Consider the following 18,819-nt stretch of genomic DNA (forward strand, 5'->3'; position numbering starts at 1 on the left):
TAAGTGGTGCCAGAGTAGTAGTTTATTTCAACAAGGGTGTCGAATTCAGTGCGAAAAAACATTTTTGAAAATGCTGCTTCGACATGCTCCAAATTCTTTTTTAAAAAAGAAGAATAGCCAAGTGATAACGGCTGAACAGAATTTCCCTCTCTCCTCCTACCCGAATTCCAAGAAGTTGGGTTAATTGCAGTGTTACGTGGCTAGTGGGGACAAGCCATAGTCTATGGCCTTTCCAGCTGCGCGTGCGTCACTGACATGGCCCGGCGCATGTTAATTAACGGAGGCATCCTGGTGATTATTCAAATACAGTGTTTTGAACCAAAATGCACGAAATTATGTGCTGCCTCCATCAGTAATTCATTTCACTTTCAATTTCTGACGCAGAAGAGTACTTAGGTGCTGATTCAGTAAACATTTTCATCTGCATAATGACATCAGCTGTGAGAGAAGTTAAGTTGTACAGCGAGTGGCGATATGACAAGTATGCCTGTGGTAACTCGTTCAGAATGCGAAATGTCGCCGAGAAGGATGAGTTGCAGCAATATTTTAATCTTACATTTGCGATTTAAAACCTACCAACTTTATACGATTATGTAGTGAATCTTTCAGTTCCAATAGCAAGGGCGCACACTAATTTTACATTCTGACCGCTTCTCCTGTTCAATCGTGCGTTGATGATATATTCAAATGCGTGTGTAGCTGTGTATAGAAGTTAGTTTGATTTTGCTATTTAGTTTCCTAGTATTTTACTATCCCCTTTTTCTTCCTTTTTAAAGAGATTATCGGAAATTCACCTACGAAGAAATCTAAAGCGGTCAGAGTAGCCTTTGCGTGACATGAAGCTGAAAAATCTTCTGGTCAGGAGATGAGAAGTAAGAAGCTTGTCGAAACGTCACTTCGAAACGCACATACTGCTCGGCTGATTTCCCAAGAAGAATTAATTAGTGCAGTCTACCGAGAAACCTTGCATTCGTGTGTCTTAACATTACTTCTCTATTTCCTGAAGTCTATCGTTTTTACTGGAACAGTATTTTAGTTCTAATTCCTCTTTCCAACATTTATAGTTTTTGTACTTTATAATTCAAGTGTTAACCATTCATTTGCGCACAACGCTAAGCTGATCTCCCGAGAAGAATTCATTGACATTGAGATTTAGCGGAACGAAATAAATACACAGGGTGTAACAGATTGACATTTCAAAACTTTGGTAGATTGTAGAGGAGAAAATTTTAAACGATTTGATACGAATATAAGGAACCTATAGCTGGAGATGTACTTGAGGACAATATTATGGAAATGGAAGAGGATGTAGATGAAGATGAAATGGGAGATACGATACTGCGTGAAGAGTTTGACAGAGCACTGAAAGACCTGAGTCGAAACAAGGCCCCCGGAGTAGACAACATTCCAGTAGAACTACTGACGGCCTTGGGAGAGCCAGTCCTGACAAAACTCTACCATCTGGTGAGCAAGATGTATGAGACAGGCGAAATACCCTCAGACTTCAAGAAGAATATAATCATTCCAATCCCAAAGAAAGCAGGTGTTGACAGATGTGAAAATTACCGAACAATCAGTTTAATAAGCCACAGCTGCAAAATACTAACACGACTTCTTTACAGACAAATGGAAAAACTAGTAGAAGCCGACCTCGGGGAAGATCAGTTTGGATTCCGTAGAAATACTGGAACACGTGAGGCAATACTGACCTTACGACTTATCTTAGAAGAAAGATTAAGGAAAGGCAAACCTACGTTTCTAGCATTTGTAGACTTAGAGAAAGCTTTTGACAATGTTGACTGGAATACTCTCTTTCAAATTCTAAAGGTGGCAGGGGTAAAATACAGGGAGCGAAAGGCTATTTACAATTTGTACAGAAACCAGATGGCAGTTATAAGAGTCGAGGGGCATGAGAGGGAAGCAGTGGTTGGGAAGGGAGTGAGACAGGGTTGTAGCCTCTCCCCAATGTTATTCAATCTGTATATTGAGCAAGCAGTAAAGGAAACAAAAGAAAAATTTGGAGTAGGTATTAAAATCCATGAAGAAGAAATAAAAACTTTGAGGTTCGCCGATGACATTGTAATTCTGTCAGAGACAGCAAAGGACTTGGAAGAGCAGTTGAACGGAATGGATGGTGTCTTGAAGGGAGGATATAAGATGAACATCAACAAAAGCAAAACGAGGATAATGGAATGTAGTCGAATTAAGTCGGGTGATGCTGAGGGTATTAGATTAGGAAATGAGACACTTAAAGTAGTAAAGGAGTTTTGCTATTTGGGGAGCAAAATAACTGATGATGGTCGAAGTAGAGAGGATATAAAATGTAGACTGGCAATGGCAAGGAAAGCGTTTCTGAAGAAGAGAAATTTGTTAACATCGAGTATAGATTTGTCAGGAAGTCATTTCTGAAAGTATTTGTATGGAGTGTAGCCATGTATGGAAGTGAAACATGGACGGTAAATACTTTGGACAAGAAGAGAATAGAAGCTTTTGAAATGTGGTGCTACAGAAGAATGCTGAAGATTAGATGGGTAGATCACATAACTAATGAGGAAGTATTGAATAGGATTGGGGAGAAGAGAAGTTTGTGGCACAACTTGACCAGAAGAAGGGATCGGTTGGTAGGACATGTTCTGAGGCATCAAGGGATCACCAATTTAGTATTGGAAGGCAGCGTGGAGGGTAAAAATCGTAGGGGGAGACCAAGAGATGAATACACTAAGCAGATTCAGAAGGATGTAGGTTGCAGTAGGTATTGGGAGATGAAGAAGCTTGCACAGGATAGAGTAGCATGGAGAGCTGCATCAAACCAGTCTCAGGACTGAAGACAACAACAACAACAACAATAGCTGGAGATGCGAAATAACGTGTCTGCAGCACTACGCGTTTTCTGCGTATTCTGTAGCCTAAATGAAACACCAAAATACTGTAGTATGAGAAACGTTTATTGACAGTGGAGTACAATGAAATACTGTGAATCGAATCTATGGAACCACCACTGTGGAATAGATGTTCATTGTGACGAACATCAACTTCGTTGCATAATGTGCAACAGTGAATAATGTTTTGTCTGTAAGATTTCGCTGTTTCTTCTGGTGGTATCAAACGCTGGGAAGATGCGGTAAACTTGCTCAGGTAGTGGTCCTACTGGTGGCCGGCCGGAGTGGCCGTGCGGTTCTAGGGGCTACAGTCTGGAACCGAGCGACCGCTACGGTCGCAGGTTCGAATCCTGCCTCGGGCATGCATGTGTGTGATGTCCTTAGGTTAGTTAGGTTAAAGTAGTTCTAAGTTCTAGGCGACTGATGACCTCAGCAGTTAAGTCGCATAGTGCTCAGAACCATTTGAACCATTTTTGGTCCTACTGGTGTTTAGTACACAAGGGACTTTACATCACTCCGAAAGAGAAAGTCAAGAGCGAAGCGTGTAGGCCAAGGCACAGGGCATCCCATTCCAATTACTCTCTGCCTGAAGCTGTGTGTGGGATATGCCGCCGGCCGCGGTGGTCTAGTGGTTCTAGGCGCTCAGTCCGGAACCGTGCCACTGCTACTGTCGCAGTTTCGAATCCTGCCTCGGGCATGGATGTGTGTCCTTAGGTTAGTTCGGTTTAAGTAGTTCTAAGTTCTAGGGGACTGATGACCACAGATGTTTAGTCCCATAGTGCTCAGAGCCATTTGAACCATTTTTTGGGATATGCCTTGGTTCCATCGATCAAAGTGCGCTGGGCTCCGTCGTTCTGACCAACGAACTAGTGCGCAGTTGCAAGGGAACGTCCTTCAGAAGTTCAGGCAACTCGTTGTCCAGAAAGTTCAAACACCATGCACCATTCCGACGATCTGGTAGGATGTGTAGTCGAATAAGGTGGTCTCCAAGAATTCCAGCCCAGATGTCCACTGAAAAGCTCACTTGGTAATTTCTCGTGCAGGTAGTGCGTTATTTTCAACAGCCCAGTAGTGGCTGTAGAAATTTTATTTCATATTTCCGGCTGTAGATTCCTTACACGAAGTAGTCCAGAATTTCATCCTCTGAAATCTCCTAAGTTTTTAAAATATGATTCTGTTGCTAAAAGAAAGAAAAGAATGATATTCGTTGGTTATTTGTTTAAAGTGGTGACAACACACTAACCAAAAGAAATCTTCTCTAACTCCGTCTTCAGGCCACAAGTGGCCCATCGGGACGATCCGACCGCCGTGTCATCCTCAGTTGAGGATGCAGATAGGAGGGGCGTGTGGTCAGCACACCGCTCTCCCGGTCGTTATGATGGTTTTCTATGACCGGAGCCGCTACTATCCGGTCGAGTAGCTCCTCAATTGGCATCACGAGGCTGAGTGCACCCCGAAAAATGGCAACAGCTCATGGCGGCTGGATGGTCACCCATCCAAGTGCCGGCCACGCCCGACAGCGCTTAACTTCGGTGATCTCACGGGAACCGGTGTATCCACTGCGGCAAGGCCGTTGCCAAAACAAATCTTCTGTTATCTTAAAGAAGGTAAGTAAACTACAAGCTAGATTATTTTTTGAAAGTTATTCAAAGAAAAGACTTAAAGGAGAAGAAATTACAGATACGGACAGTTTCAGAATAAACGCGTTACAGATGGGAGGATCCTAACGTGAGAAAGAAGAGAAAACAGGTCGAAAGCGAGGCGAGAGGTGGAAAATACGAGCACAGTGGCAGTATAGGGGAATAATGGTGGGAAGGAAGTTGAAATAAACGTAAACTGATAAACTGAAATTGCTGCATAGTCCACAGAAGGTTTCAACGAGAGAAGTAGAAGAAACTCCTTCAGTAGCTTTACCACTGCGCTCTCCCACCATCTGTTCATGATACAAGTCTAGGATATACAGATGGCAAAGAAAAATGGATGACAACAATGTGTTCAAGTGTAGCAGAACTTTGGTATTCAGGTTACATTGTGTTGGTGTTTGAGTGGATGATCATTTAAATAAGAAACGTAGTTTCATGCTGAGTTCTTGAGTTGTTCGTTTTACAATTCTGAGTCTATAGAACACAGTGACGTGTCTGGCTGAGTAACGCATAATTTTTTTTTCACAGAAGTAACAGTACATTCGTTGTCGTAGCGTTATATTTTAAGTTTGTTCTACAAAAAGCACCGCTACGAAAAGTGGGAATTTGTAGCACGCAGCAGAATTAAACTTACGACATTGGAAGAGAACTGTTGAGTTAGATATCTTTGCGATATGACACACAATAATAATTTAAATAAAGAGCTTTTTAATGTAATATAACACTTTTTAAAACGACCTAAAAGATATAAAATAATTTCTGCTAGCCCAATAGAGATCGATACGGGCAGACAGTCCTTAGAATTTGTGCTTGTGAATTTTTAATAGCTATGACCAATACTTTAAAATATAAAACGAAAAACGTGAGGTGCATACAGTAGATATTTGATGCATGAATAGTTCACTTAATTCAGTAACAGTTTCATTGAACTGCAAATAATATCACTGTTGTGTTATTTTTCTCGCCGACAATTACTCTCTACACTCCTTACTGTATTTACTGTTGCCCCCCACGTCCTTCGTTTTAAATTTTACAAGTATTGTCACAGTTATCAAAACTTCACAAGCATAAATTTTCAGGACTATCTGTATGGGGTTAGGAACGTATATGGGGCTGGGAGAAATCGTTTTGTATTTTTAGTCTGTTTTAAAAACTTATTATATTAAAAAGGTTTTGTAGTTTAGTTATTACTTTCTGCTTTTTTATCTTGTGTGTGTGAAATTTTTAAATCGATTTCAAACATATGGATGAGATTACAGCAGACATGTAGTAAACTACAGGTTTATTTCAGTTTCTGATCACAGGAGTCAACAAATGTATTCCTTCCTCCTACGTCTATGTCCCGAAGAGACCGTCAAGATAAAAATTAGAGACAACAGACCTCACACAGAGGTTTGCCAGCAAGTGTTCTTACCACGAAGCTTTCGCAACTGGAACAGGTAGAGGGGGGAGGGGGGGGGAGGAAAGCAGCGGTATACGAAATATCCTCCGCCACACACCAGACAAGAAAGTTGCTTGATATCGCATTGTCATCCAGTTGTGAGCTACGTATGTTGAAAGTCTCAAACGTGCTAGCTCATGGGGAAGTTAGCGTAAAATCAATTGCAGAATTTTGTACCGAATAGACAAGAAAGCGACCTAATAAAAACGTTTTAAGGGGCTCCGGAACGCCCTATACTTGCAATGTTAAAATAACGCTTCTAAATTACATCTTTCCTCACAAAGTATTTGAGGTAGGAAGTTGAACGTTTTACTGATTATTTATTGGAATATGGGCTACAACTTAACACAGGGATTTTACAAAATTTTAGTTCAGTTATTAAAGATGATTTTTTTTTCAATTGTAATGAAAATTCACAACATTTTTTTGCAATTTTTTATTTATTCAAAAATATACATTTTTTTGGAAAAAGGCTGTGTTAAATTATGCAGAAGGTACTGTGTAACATTTACTGAAAGTTTGAAACAAATATGTTTGGAAGATCCTTAGAAAACATGTAATTAGTACGAGAAAATAAAAGTTTTGGGAATCGAGCAACAAAGATTGGATTAACTTTTTAGTGCATTCCAGGTCCATAGGATGGATTATCTTCATCCTCTGCAAACTCCTCCTCCAGCTTCCTCTTGTTCCTCGTCCTGTTTACTCTTGCTTGTATTTCTAGACTCTTTACAGCCCTGTCTGCACCCCGAAGGCGTTCCTTGTCTAAAGCAAGCATAGCTCGTACCATGTTAGAACCTATCTTCATTCCCATATTTCTAAATACCTTGCACCTTACAATGTTGCCATCATTGAAAGTCGCAACAGCATCATACACACCAAAGTGAAGTGTTTCTATTCCAACAAATACAGTCTTGGGGATTCTCGACCATATAACACTATTTACACTTTCATTGGGGTTTTGAGTTTTTCCGTGAATACACTTTTTTAACAGTTCAGGTGCTGCTAAGTCTCTGAAAATAGGTTTAGCCACAACACATACTTTATCTCACATCACTAAAATGTACCTGATGAACACGGACGTTAATAATAACACCATTTGACAGCAGTTTAACAGCGCCACAGTGGGTCACGCCCATGTAGAACACATTTCAAAAAAAATTTAAAAATAGTTGTAGTCTTCGGAATTGAATAAATTATATATCTATTAAAAGGTAATAGTCTGCAGATTCAGAAAACGCAAAAAAGTAAAAATTGAACTTTTCATGATTTTGAGCCTTTCCGGAGCCCCTTAAAATACTGCGTCACCGGAAAGACAGATAAGCCTACATTGAAATGTTTACATTAAGCCTACACTGAAATGTTTACATTGTGTTTGGAAGTCTGAGGCACTGCTTTAGGCTGCGGTGCGAATAGACCGTTACGTGAAAGCAACTGTGAGGTGCTTCCCCGGAGGCCGTATCGCTCTAGACGTCGTCTGCGGCACAGAGGTGACGTCACCGCGGCTCGTTCTTCCCCGCGCTAACAGTTCCACGTTGTGCGCCAAAGATCGGTTTTTCACCTCCGTGTCGATGATGGCCGCAGCCTGCCGAGTCACTGTGCCAACCGGTGTTCCACCTCCGTGTAGATTGTGTGGCCGCTGAGTCATTGCGCCAACAGGTCACTTCCTCGCGACTACGCGGTCCTTGAACTTGAGATAGAAGCGGCGTTTATATGGCGTTCCCAAATCCGGTTTCAGGTTACAGCGACTTCCTAGTGTGACTAAACCGTTTGCCTGCTTCTCACTTACTGAATCTTCCTAAGACTGTCCACTAAAACTTCTCAAAAATGATTACACTAATTCCTGAATCTGATTCTGGAAACATCCCCTAGGCTGTGGCTAAGCCATGCCTCCGCAATTTCCTTTCTTCCAGGAGTGCTAGGAGTGCTCCGCGAAAGGCAGAGGTCCCGAGTTCGAGTCACGGTCCGGCACACACAGTTTTAATCTGCCAGAAAGTTTCAGACTAATTCCTAACGTAAACTCGTGTGCTGTGCAAAACTGTGAATATATTGAATTATACAAAGACTTACTATGATTTGCTCAACAACGACCACAAATTGAAGCTGTTTCCGTGAAGATGTAATGCTACCTTGAATGTAACTTGACTTCTAAAATAAATGCGCAGCTGAAAATACAAAGAAATTCCTGGTCCTAAATTGTATTCTCATTTACCTCGTGTTTTGACAAACATTTCGGCAGATTTCTCGAAAGCAGCAAAACAACATTAAAACCTACGACTAAAAATTCCGTACCACTAAGTGCAGCGTACATAATAAACTGAATGAGGGTGGGCCCGCATCTCGTGGTCGTGCGGTAGCGTTCTCGCTTCCCACGCCCGGGTTCCCGGGTTCGATTCCCGGCGGGGTCAGGGATATTCTCTGCCTCGTGATGGCTGGGTGTTGTGTGCTGTCCTTAGGTTAGTTAGGTTTAAGTAGTTCTAAGTTCTAGGGGACTTATGACCACAGCAGTTGAGTCCCATAGTTCTCAGAGCCATTTGAACCATTTTTCAATGAGGGTGGGAATTTTAACTAATAAGAAAGGACTTCTGACAAAATTCCAGTTCAACTTTTAATCAATAGGTCCAACCAAAACATTAGTTGCTAGCTAAAGCTGTCAAAGGGTTGACAATGTGTCTTCACTCATTAGGAAAACGTGAAAGCGGAAATCGGTTTCGGTTGTTAAATTTTCGTCTTCCACAAGTTATGTTGTATGTAAACGTACGGATGGTGAAATTTCACGTGTATTTTGTCCTCAGAACGAAAGGCTGTTGCAAAGAAAGCCATGTGCACGTTCATTTCAGCATACACTCTCTTGCAGAAAAAAAGTTAAATTTCTATTCTGAACAGAAATCAAGTTTATTACGCTTCAATATCGTAGTTACACTTGTAGCTAGCACCAAATTCTAGCCGGCTGGAGTGGCCGAGTGGTTCTAGGCGCTACAGTGTGGAACCGCGCGACCGCTACGATCGCAGGTTCGAATCCTGCCTCGGGCATGGATGTGTGTGCTGTCCTTAGGTTAGTTAGGTGAAAGTAGTTCTTAGTTCTAGGGGACTGATGACCTCAGAAGTTAAGTCCCATAGTGCTCAGAGCCATGTTAACCATTCGAACCAAATTCTAGGACAGCTCGAACTTTACCAGAGCGTAAACCAAAACTGTGATATGCGAGCTTGTGTACCCTGTCAGTCAGTATTTCTAGTTTTTGATGAACACCACAGCTGAACTTCTCCAGCGCGTTTACCAAGACTGTGATATGCAAGCTTGTATGCACTAGTGAATTGAAATGTTTTTATTGTATTAGTCAAGGGTTGTAATCTGACATCGGCATTCTCAATACGAGAGCTGTGTGTGTGTGTGTGTGTGTGTGTGTGTGTGTGTGTGTGTGTGTGAGAGTGTGTGTGAGTGTGTGTGTGTGTGTGTAAAAGAGAGAGAATATGTTTGTGTATATTTCAGTTTGACGTGTTACATACCATTGATGCTCAGTGCATTTAGAGTAGGTGTTGCTGCGGTAATGGGTCATCTTTATCTCGTGTGAATATCTTCGGTAAATGCATTGACTATGGTTGTGAAAAAATTGAAATTATCTACCCAAAATCAAGAATAACCTTCACTCCTACAACATTGGTTCATTGGTATCACGCCCTTTCATACCTGCGCATATAAATATTTGTATTTTCGTGTATATGCCCTTGGAACAGAATCGAAAAATAACAGTAAGATTATGAATGGAAGGAAAAAATCTGACGTTTTAACATTAAATGAAACATTCCTCCGTATCCCGAAAATTGTAGGATTTGTTAAGTGAAAAAAATCGCCCAGTAGTTTAATGAACATCGTGAACAATTTCATTGATTTATTAGAATAATGATGTATAATATAAGGCTTTTTCTCCATTTTCTGCCCTCAGAGGAAAAGTTAATAGGATTCCTTTAACAAGCACTAATTCCTATGACTTTTCGACATTCACTTCTCTTTTGGCATGTAATAAAAAAGAAGTGAGTTTTCAGTTAGCATTTTCGAATCTTACTGGATGAAGACCGAAACATGTAAAGCGAGTGACAAACTTTTGTAATACCATGAAATAATAAATTAATGTGCTGTCATTAGAAGCGCACTATATAAATAATTTATTACTGATAAATTTCGTTGCCGTTATAACATTATCGTGCTATCTATCTTTATGTTAGAGGTGCAACCTGCGATTTCATTTTGTTATTTTTACTTAAAGACTATGTTTATTGAATTTTAAATGTAGCCTTAACTTTTGCTCTGAATTATCTACATACTGAGAAGAATTTTTGTTGGGTTCTGAATTTATTTTGTATTTCGAAGTTCGGAGTGTTCGCTTAAAATGTTAATTGCATGTTTTGTCAAATGTGTGGAGATTTCCATGATGCCACTGTATTGAAAACAATGTCTTTGTCAGTTGACTAGTGGCAGCATCCATTTGCTACCAACTAGTGGTAAAATCTTGTGCAATATCTGGTTGCATCGAAATATATGTGAAAAGAAGTAAGTTTTCGTTCCACAATTAAAGTTGTTTTCAAAATGCTAAACAGACTACGAACAGGAGTGAGAACGTTACCAACCAAATACGACTGTTCTTTTATTTGAGAGTATTTATTTATTTCTAAATATTAGGGTTGAATGATACAGGACATTATACATCCTTCTCGTGAAAATACAGTCATTCTTTGATCTGAAACTCAGTGAATTACGAAGACTTTGATACGACTGAATGTTAATATCTGACTGATTGAAATGTTTGAATATGTTATGCTTATCTTGACACTGTTTCCGTATCTGTACTGGATTAAGCAAAAACCAGTAATTTTTGTAAAAGTATAATAAAACTTTTCAGTCGTATTGTTGAGGATTTGTCTTAAAGCTAAATGCTTCCTGCCAAACTGATTTACTCCTGTGTAAGCGGTGAACTAAAAGACACACTGTGGTACGAAAACAGGAATTAAATGAAGGACGGTAATTCTGTCTCGTTTAAAGAAAGAATCGCCATTGTAATAGTCCAAACTGTTTCTTACTCTTTCATCTGGTCAAATGTAAAAACGATAACCTTCTCATTAATGTTGGGCATTTCGTAGAAATTAAGGTAACTATACTGGTATGTGTGTGATACTAATAAACAAGTCGTGCAGTTGTTAAAATCAGAGCTTTATTTCAGTTACAAATGGGAAGAATTGTAAATGTAGGGTAGGCTCCACTCCGTGTAGAGTGTTACAACAGTAAATCAGCTATTTGCTATCCGTCACTCGCTTAGACGTTTGTTTCAAATTTCTACACAGCTCATACAGAGGTGTCCACAGTCTCTTTACATCTGTGGTCTAACAATAACATGACAGATGTTTGTGTGTGTGTGTGTGTGTGTGTTTAATTCATAGTTGCTTGATTTTATGCAGAAACCGCTTGAAAATGAGTCATGGTTGAAACAAATACCGGGAAAATGAAACAACATAAAAAGAATTAACTGCAACTGTGATGGCGCACGATTATAAAAAATGGATTTCATACTATTTACTTAAAATACGGAACATTATATACTAAAACTATTCAAGAAAATGAAATAGAGTCGGTGGGGACAAGTAGCTATGACACTGGATTGCAGATGGAGCAAAGAACATTTTTGTTGGTTTCCAAAAGATAGGAAAAGACGAAGACAACGAACTAATAGAACATGGGTAGCTGCCATTTCATAATTTTTCCATCGTATGCTATTAATCGTAAAAAGGGTGTCTCGTACATAAAATATAAAGAGATACGTCCTTCTTCGTAAATCACTTGTAAAAGCGTGTCTCTGTGTATATCACGAGGAATTTACGTGGAACCCTCACCTTCGAAAAACTTATTGGTTGCGATGTTTATATGTGGACCAATAAACGTTTGAAATATTGTAAAAAGTCAGTTACTGAGAAACAGGTTTGTCCAGTCTCCGTTTCTAATAAACGCAAAAATTGTTAAAAACAAAATTTTCGTTGATTTCTGTCTGTGGGGCTATGAATAGTAAGTTCTACAATTTTGTCCAGAACAAAACAAAAACAAAATGAGGAAACCAGTGCGTCTTAGAATTTACATTCATCTCTTGCAAAACAAAACAAATAAATATGATACGGGATATTATACTGAAATCTGCGGATTAATTCGCGGATTCAGTTTAAGAGCTAACCGCAAGAGATATTTTATTTCGATACGAGTTGCGCATGGTGACAGGTTCAAGTATCGAATTGAAACACGTACTGTGCTATACGGTTTCGCTCAGGGTGGAGACTAGTAGAGATTCCGGAAATGTGCAAAATTCTTACGTACGTGATCCTAGACAACTATTTCCTAACTTGTAATGATTTTATTTACTTATCACCAACATAAGCAAGAAATTACAGATTGTGTTGCCTCTTATAGGTCACGTTTTTGCTGAAATAAATTATAACCTTGCTTTTATTTCTGTATACAGAAATACCATGGACGGCACATCAAACTAATGAATCTATCGTGAGGCAACTCGGCATCAGAACAAGACTGTCGATTTTTGTCAAAGAAAATCAGTTATAATAGTTTTGTCACATAGCCAAAAGGCAAGACGCTATGGAAAGAACAGTGATAGAGGGGAAAGGTGGACGTCTGAAGAAGTAAAGGACGCACACCGTTACGGTGGATAGACCAGATTAAGAGCTTGACCGGGATGGGCTTGCAGCAAACAAGTCACCATGCCCCAGTCAGAGCTTCGTGGGGACATGTTGCCCATGGGCTTACCACATATGTTGCCGCTACACCCTTGCGTATGGGTAGAGCAAAGAGAAGAGATTGGAATTTAAATAAAAATAAATAAAAGTAGGTAGAGCCTACCAGTAAAATTCGAACCAGCAACTTGACCGCTACTCTCAGTTCCTGGCGAAAATTTTCCAGTCGTCAGAGTCGATTTAGGATTATTACGCTACAGGTGCATTATTAACGTGTCGTAACAGCCAAACAAGTAATGTCAGATTCCCTGAGTATGTGATTCGTAAAAACGATGAACAGCAGGAAAACTAACTGTATAATTTCGAATCCCATTTAGTACAATTTGTCAGAACAGCGAATCAATATATGGCAAAACTCCGTAATAGTCTAATCATTGGGTCAAGCGCGAAAGTGAAAGATACGAGCGAGAATGAGCGGGAGAAAAACCTGTCGCAGACACAGGGTATTTCATTTGTGTGAAATATGTGGACTGTTTTGTAAAATCGTACCGTCGCGATTTCACCGTACAACCAAATACTGCAGAAACAGGAGACAATACTTACAGACAGGTGTCGGGTAACCTCTCAGCTCTTTCCATATCAGAATTTTAGCAATCCAGGTCACAAGTGGAACTGCCGTCAGCTATACTGATGATGACACGATCAACAACAGCATCATGAAGCGAACGAATTATCAGATGCACGTTCGACCGGGCAGCAGATTTTACAAAATCGTCAAATCATCCTAACACACACGACAGTTGGCGTCTTGTTTGACCAGGAGGAGACGGTGTACTTAGTTCCGTTTGTCTTTCCGAGCATCTGATACACGGGCAAAGCTTGGTAGACTGAAATGTTAGGCCGGCCGGGGTGGGCGAGCGGCTCTAGGCGCTACAGTCTGGAACCGCACGACCGCTACGGTCGCAGGTTCGAATCCTGCCTCGGGCACGGACGTGTGTGATGTCCTTAGGTTAGTTAGATTTAAGTAGTTCTAAGTTCTAGGCCATTTGAACCATTTGAACTGAGATGTTATTTCTGATATCTGTCGTATCGGTGGCCACGGGATTTTTCCTAAACCCTTCTCAGACGCAATAGCACAATCCCACTCTTTTCAACGCTTTTCCGCCCTCGCGCTGTCAGTACCTCTGTCAGTATTATTAATCGCAACAAATTTCGAGAACCTACAGTTTGTAAGCACGGGAAAGCGTTGAAAAACAGCGTTACCGATCTAATAGGTTTCAGAAATAATATCTGAGTTTACTAAGAGTCATTGTTGATGTATTACGTGCTCGGGAAGAAAAACAGAACAGAACAGAAATGAACTGTGTACTCTCCATATTTTTACGGCAACTGGAACGACATGAGGGCTGGAGTACCACTGTCCAATGATACTTGAAACAAGTTAAAAAATGGTTCAAATGGCTCTGAGCACTATGCGACTTGACTCCTGAGGTCATCAGTCGCCTAGAACTTAGAACTAATTAAACCTAACTAACCTAAAGACATCACACACATCCATGCCCGAGGCAGGATTCGAACCTGCGACCGTAGCGGTCGCTCGTCTCCACACTGTAGCGCCTAGAACCGTACGGCCACTCCGGCCGGCTGAAACAAGTTAACATGAGTTAAATATTTAAAACGGTAATTGGCAAAAACATTGCTTTAGCATCCCTCATTATGTCATTCACGCTAGAAAACGTCATAAGTAGGGCCTTCTCCTATTGACGTCGCAACAAGTGGTGTAGGCCCACTGCGATCCACGACCAATCACTGAGCGTGCCGATAGAGCATTAGTTACATTAGGGTTCAATAACGGTGTACAATATATAGGAACTACGAGTAAATATCAAACATCTGAAAACAAAGTTTTGTACACTCTATGTGTCTACCATCGATTTTCTGCAGAGTGCATTCGCAAATGTCCACTCAGTGTTAGTATTACAGCCGGCCGCTGTGGCCGAGCGGTTCTAGGCCCTTCAGTCCGGAACCGCGCTGCCGCTACAGTCGCAGGTTCGAATCCTGCCTCGGACATGGATGTGTGTGATGTCTTTAGGTTAGTTAGGTTTAAGTATTTCGAAGTTCTAGGGGACTGATGACCTAAGATGTTAAGTCCCATAGTGCTAGAGCCATTTGATAATTTGTCAGTATTACAATTTTAGGGGCTGTTAGGATTATACAGCCAACCGGCTGCAAATAACTTTAAGGTACGTTGACCTAGTTTTCAACACCTACTAAGAATTATCAGAATGAAATTTCAATAAATCGTAAAATTAAATTGGTCAAAAGCAATGGTCAGAATTTAGAGCAGCTATGCTCAAATCAAAAGTGAAATAAAACGTCTCAGTCTCTTGCCACATGTACCTAGCTAGGAACAACTTTTGACCTGAGCATAGCTGCTCTAAATTCTGACCGTTGCTTTTTAGCAATGTAATTTTACGATTTATCAAAATTTCATACTGTGAAGACATCCATAGTAAGTGTCGAAACCTAGGTCATTGTTGATAACAGTTATTTGCAATGTCAGTACAGTTTGTCTGTTTAGGCTAGCGGCAAGTTAGTCGATGCGGACACGACTAGTCGAAAGGCGCGACCGTCGCAGAGCAGCTATTAGCTTCCAGATAGTGGCTCAGAGCACTATGGGACTCAACTGCTGAGGTCATTAGTCCTTCCAGATAGTGCCGGACAACTAACTCCTGGCCACAAACACACTGTGAGAGTACGAAAATCTCACATGTATCCGAGGCCAAAGACGGTCCTACTGCCAGACGTAAAGAATGACCATCACTCCCTTCACCTATACAAAATTATTCAGTACTGTAATTTTAAAAACTCAGAAATCTTTAACTTTTGTAGTCCTGTCTTCCTCAGTTGCGTGTAATATTACGGTATATTGATAATTTTTACTTATTGACCGTCTGGCAGCAAGTGAATAAAACACAGTTTTAGTACCATACGTGTTTCGCCTTTATTTTCTGCAAGGCAGCATCAGTGGCTGTCAGATGGTCCATAAGTAAAAATTATCAATATACCGTCAGAAATCTTTCTTACAGGGTCCAAAGTTAAATGGCTACGGTAGACATTTTGAATTGTGAATATGTTGTTGTTGTGGTCTTCAGTCCCGAGACTGGTTTGATGCAGCTCTCCATGCTACTCTATCCTGTGCAAGCTTCTTCATCTTGCAGTACCTACTGCAACCTACATCCTTCTGAATCTGCGTAGTATATTCATCTCTTGGTCTCCCCCTACGATTTTTACCCTCCACGCTGCCTTCCAATACTAAATTGGTGATCCCTTGATGCCTCAGAACATGTCCTACCAACCGATCTCTTCTTCTGGTCAAGTTGTGCCACAAACTTCTCTTCTCCCCAATCCTATTCAATACTTCCTCATTAGTTATGTGATCTACCCATCTAATCTTCAGCATTCTTCTGTAGCACCACATTTCGAAAGCTTCTATTCTCTTCTTGTCCAAACTATTTACCGTCCATGTTTCACTTCCATACATGGCTACACTCCATACAAATACTTTCAGAAATGACTTCCTGACACTTAAATCTATACTCGATGTTAACAAATTTCTCTTCTTCAGAAACGCTTTCCTTGCCACTGCCAGTCTACATTTTATATCCTCTCTACTTCGACCATCATCAGTTATTTTGCTCCCCAAATTGCAAAACTCCTTTACTACTTTAAGTGTCTCATTTCCTAATCTAATACCCTCGACATCACCCGACTTAATTCGATTACATTCCATTATCCTCGTTTTCCTTTTGTTGATGTTCATCTTATATCCTCCCTTCAAGATACCATCCATTCCGTTCAACTGCTCTTCCAAGTCCTTTGCTGTCTCTGACAGAATTACAATGTCATAGGCGAACCTCAAAGTTTTTATTTCTTCTCCGTGGGTTTTAATACCTACACCGAATTTTTCTTTTGTTTCCTTTACTGCTTGCTCAATATACAGATTGAATAACATCGGGGAGAGGCTACAACCCTGTCTTACTCCCTTCGCAACCGCTGCTTCCCTTTCATGTCCCTCGACTCTTATAACTGCCATCTGGTTTCTGTACTAATTGTAAATAGCCTTTCGCTCCCTGTATTTTACCCCTGCCACCTTTAGAATTTGAAAGAGAGTATTCCAGTCAACATTGTCAAAAGCTTTCTCTAAGTCTACAAATGCTAGAAACGTAGGTTTGCTTTTCCTTAATCTTTCTTCTAAGATAAGTAGTAAGGTCAGTATTGCCTCACGTGTTCCAGTATTTCTACGGAATCCAAACTGATCTTCCCCGAGGTCGGCTTCCACTAGTTTTTCCATTCGTCTGTAAAGAATTCGTGTTAGTATTTTGCAGCTGTGGCTTATTAAACTGATTGTTCGGTAATTTTCACATCTGTCAACACCTGCTTTTTTTGGGATTGGAATTATTAAATTCTTCTTGAAGTCTGAGGGTATTTCGCCTGTTTCATACATCTTGCTCACCAGATGGTAGAGTTGTGTCAGGACTGGCTCTCCCAAGGCCGTCAGTAGTTCCAATGGAATGTTGTCTACTCCGGGGGCCTGGGATTGAATTTAAAGTTAATGATGCAGTCAGAAAGTGGTTGATACAGATCTCCATGCTAGCCTATTTTGAACAAACCTCTTCTTCTCTGCATAGCTACTGAAGCCTTAATCTCCATCCACAATCTCTCCCCGTTACCCTCCCCTAATTAATCAATAAATTACTAATTAAATATTACCACAGTCAAACCAGCGTATGTAACAGATGTAATCATATACATACTATGTATAAAGAGAAGAACTGTCACATCATATATTAGTCAAATTACCATCTCTTGTTTCTTCCATTAAATAAACTTTTATTTTAATTTAAAATACATCCACAACCTATTATGTATCTTATTTATTATCATAACCTAAGTTAGCTACACGTTTAAACAACATTGTATGTATACATGTGTGCTTTTTGTATATTTTTTATTTGTTATTTTTGGTATTATATTTTTGTAAAATTCTCAAAAAAATGTACTAGTACTGAAACTGAATTTGTGTTATATAGCATCTAAAATTACACTGTACGGCCTCCTATATAACAACAGGCAACAGGTCTTTAATTGAGAAATAAATAAATAAATCCCGTCCTCCCGCCCTACTCTCTTCCACTTCCAGGTTTAGTATTCATTAACGACTCAGGATGCGTCATACTAAGTGATCACTACTCTTAGTCAAGTTGTGTTATAAATTCCCTTTCTCCTTAATTCGACTCAGTACCTCCTCATTAGTTATCCCGTTCTATCTACCTAATCTTCATCATTTCTTCACTAACACCACATCTGAAAAGCTATAATTCTCATCTTTTCTGAACTGTTTACCGTCCACGTTTCACCTTTATGTAAATAAACCGTCCTGACAAATACCTCCAGAAGGAAATTTTACAGTAAATGTTAACAAATTTGTCTTTCCAATGCCATTCTGCCCCTGTTTCGGCCATAGTTATTTTTGTGTCCAAACAGCGAAACTCGTCTTCTAATTTCAGTGTCTCATTACCTAACGTAATCCCGTGGTCATCGCCTGATTCAGTTCGATTGCTGTCCATTACAATGTTTTATTTTTGCTGATATTCATGTTATAACCTTTTCTGAAGACCTTATATGCTCTTCAACTACTCTTCCAAGTTCTTTAACGCCTCTGATAGAATTAAAATGCCATCGGAAAACCGCAGAGCTTTACCGTCTTGTCGCTGGACTTTAATAGCTTTTATAAATTTCTCCTAGGTTTCCTTCATAGCTTTCTCAATGTGCACATTGACGAACATTGGCTAAAACACACTCACTCCTTTCTGAACCATTCCCTCCTTTTCGTATCCTTAATAGCAACTGGTTTCTGTACAAGTTGTGCGTAATCGTTCGCTGACAGTGCTATCTGCTACTTACAGAATTTAATATAGTATATACCAGTGAACACTGTCAAAAACATTCGTTAAATCAACATACGTAGATTGTGTACTGTCTCGTGTCTTCTTCCATTTTTCCTGAACCCAAACTGAATTTCCCCGTTGTTGTCTTACCACTTTTTTCATTCTTCTGTGTAGGAAAATTA

General features: G+C 40.1%; 1 pseudogene; it reads right to left on the reverse strand.

The window, feature by feature from the left end:
- Positions 1–4,340: 4,340 nt before the first annotated feature.
- On the reverse strand, positions 4,341–4,457 carry LOC126089866 (5S ribosomal RNA; annotated as a pseudogene).
- Between the last annotated feature and the right edge of the window lie 14,362 nt (positions 4,458–18,819).

Source organism: Schistocerca cancellata, chromosome 6 (assembly GCF_023864275.1).
Source record: "Schistocerca cancellata isolate TAMUIC-IGC-003103 chromosome 6, iqSchCanc2.1, whole genome shotgun sequence".
In the NCBI taxonomy this organism is placed as follows: Eukaryota; Metazoa; Arthropoda; class Insecta; order Orthoptera; family Acrididae; genus Schistocerca; species Schistocerca cancellata.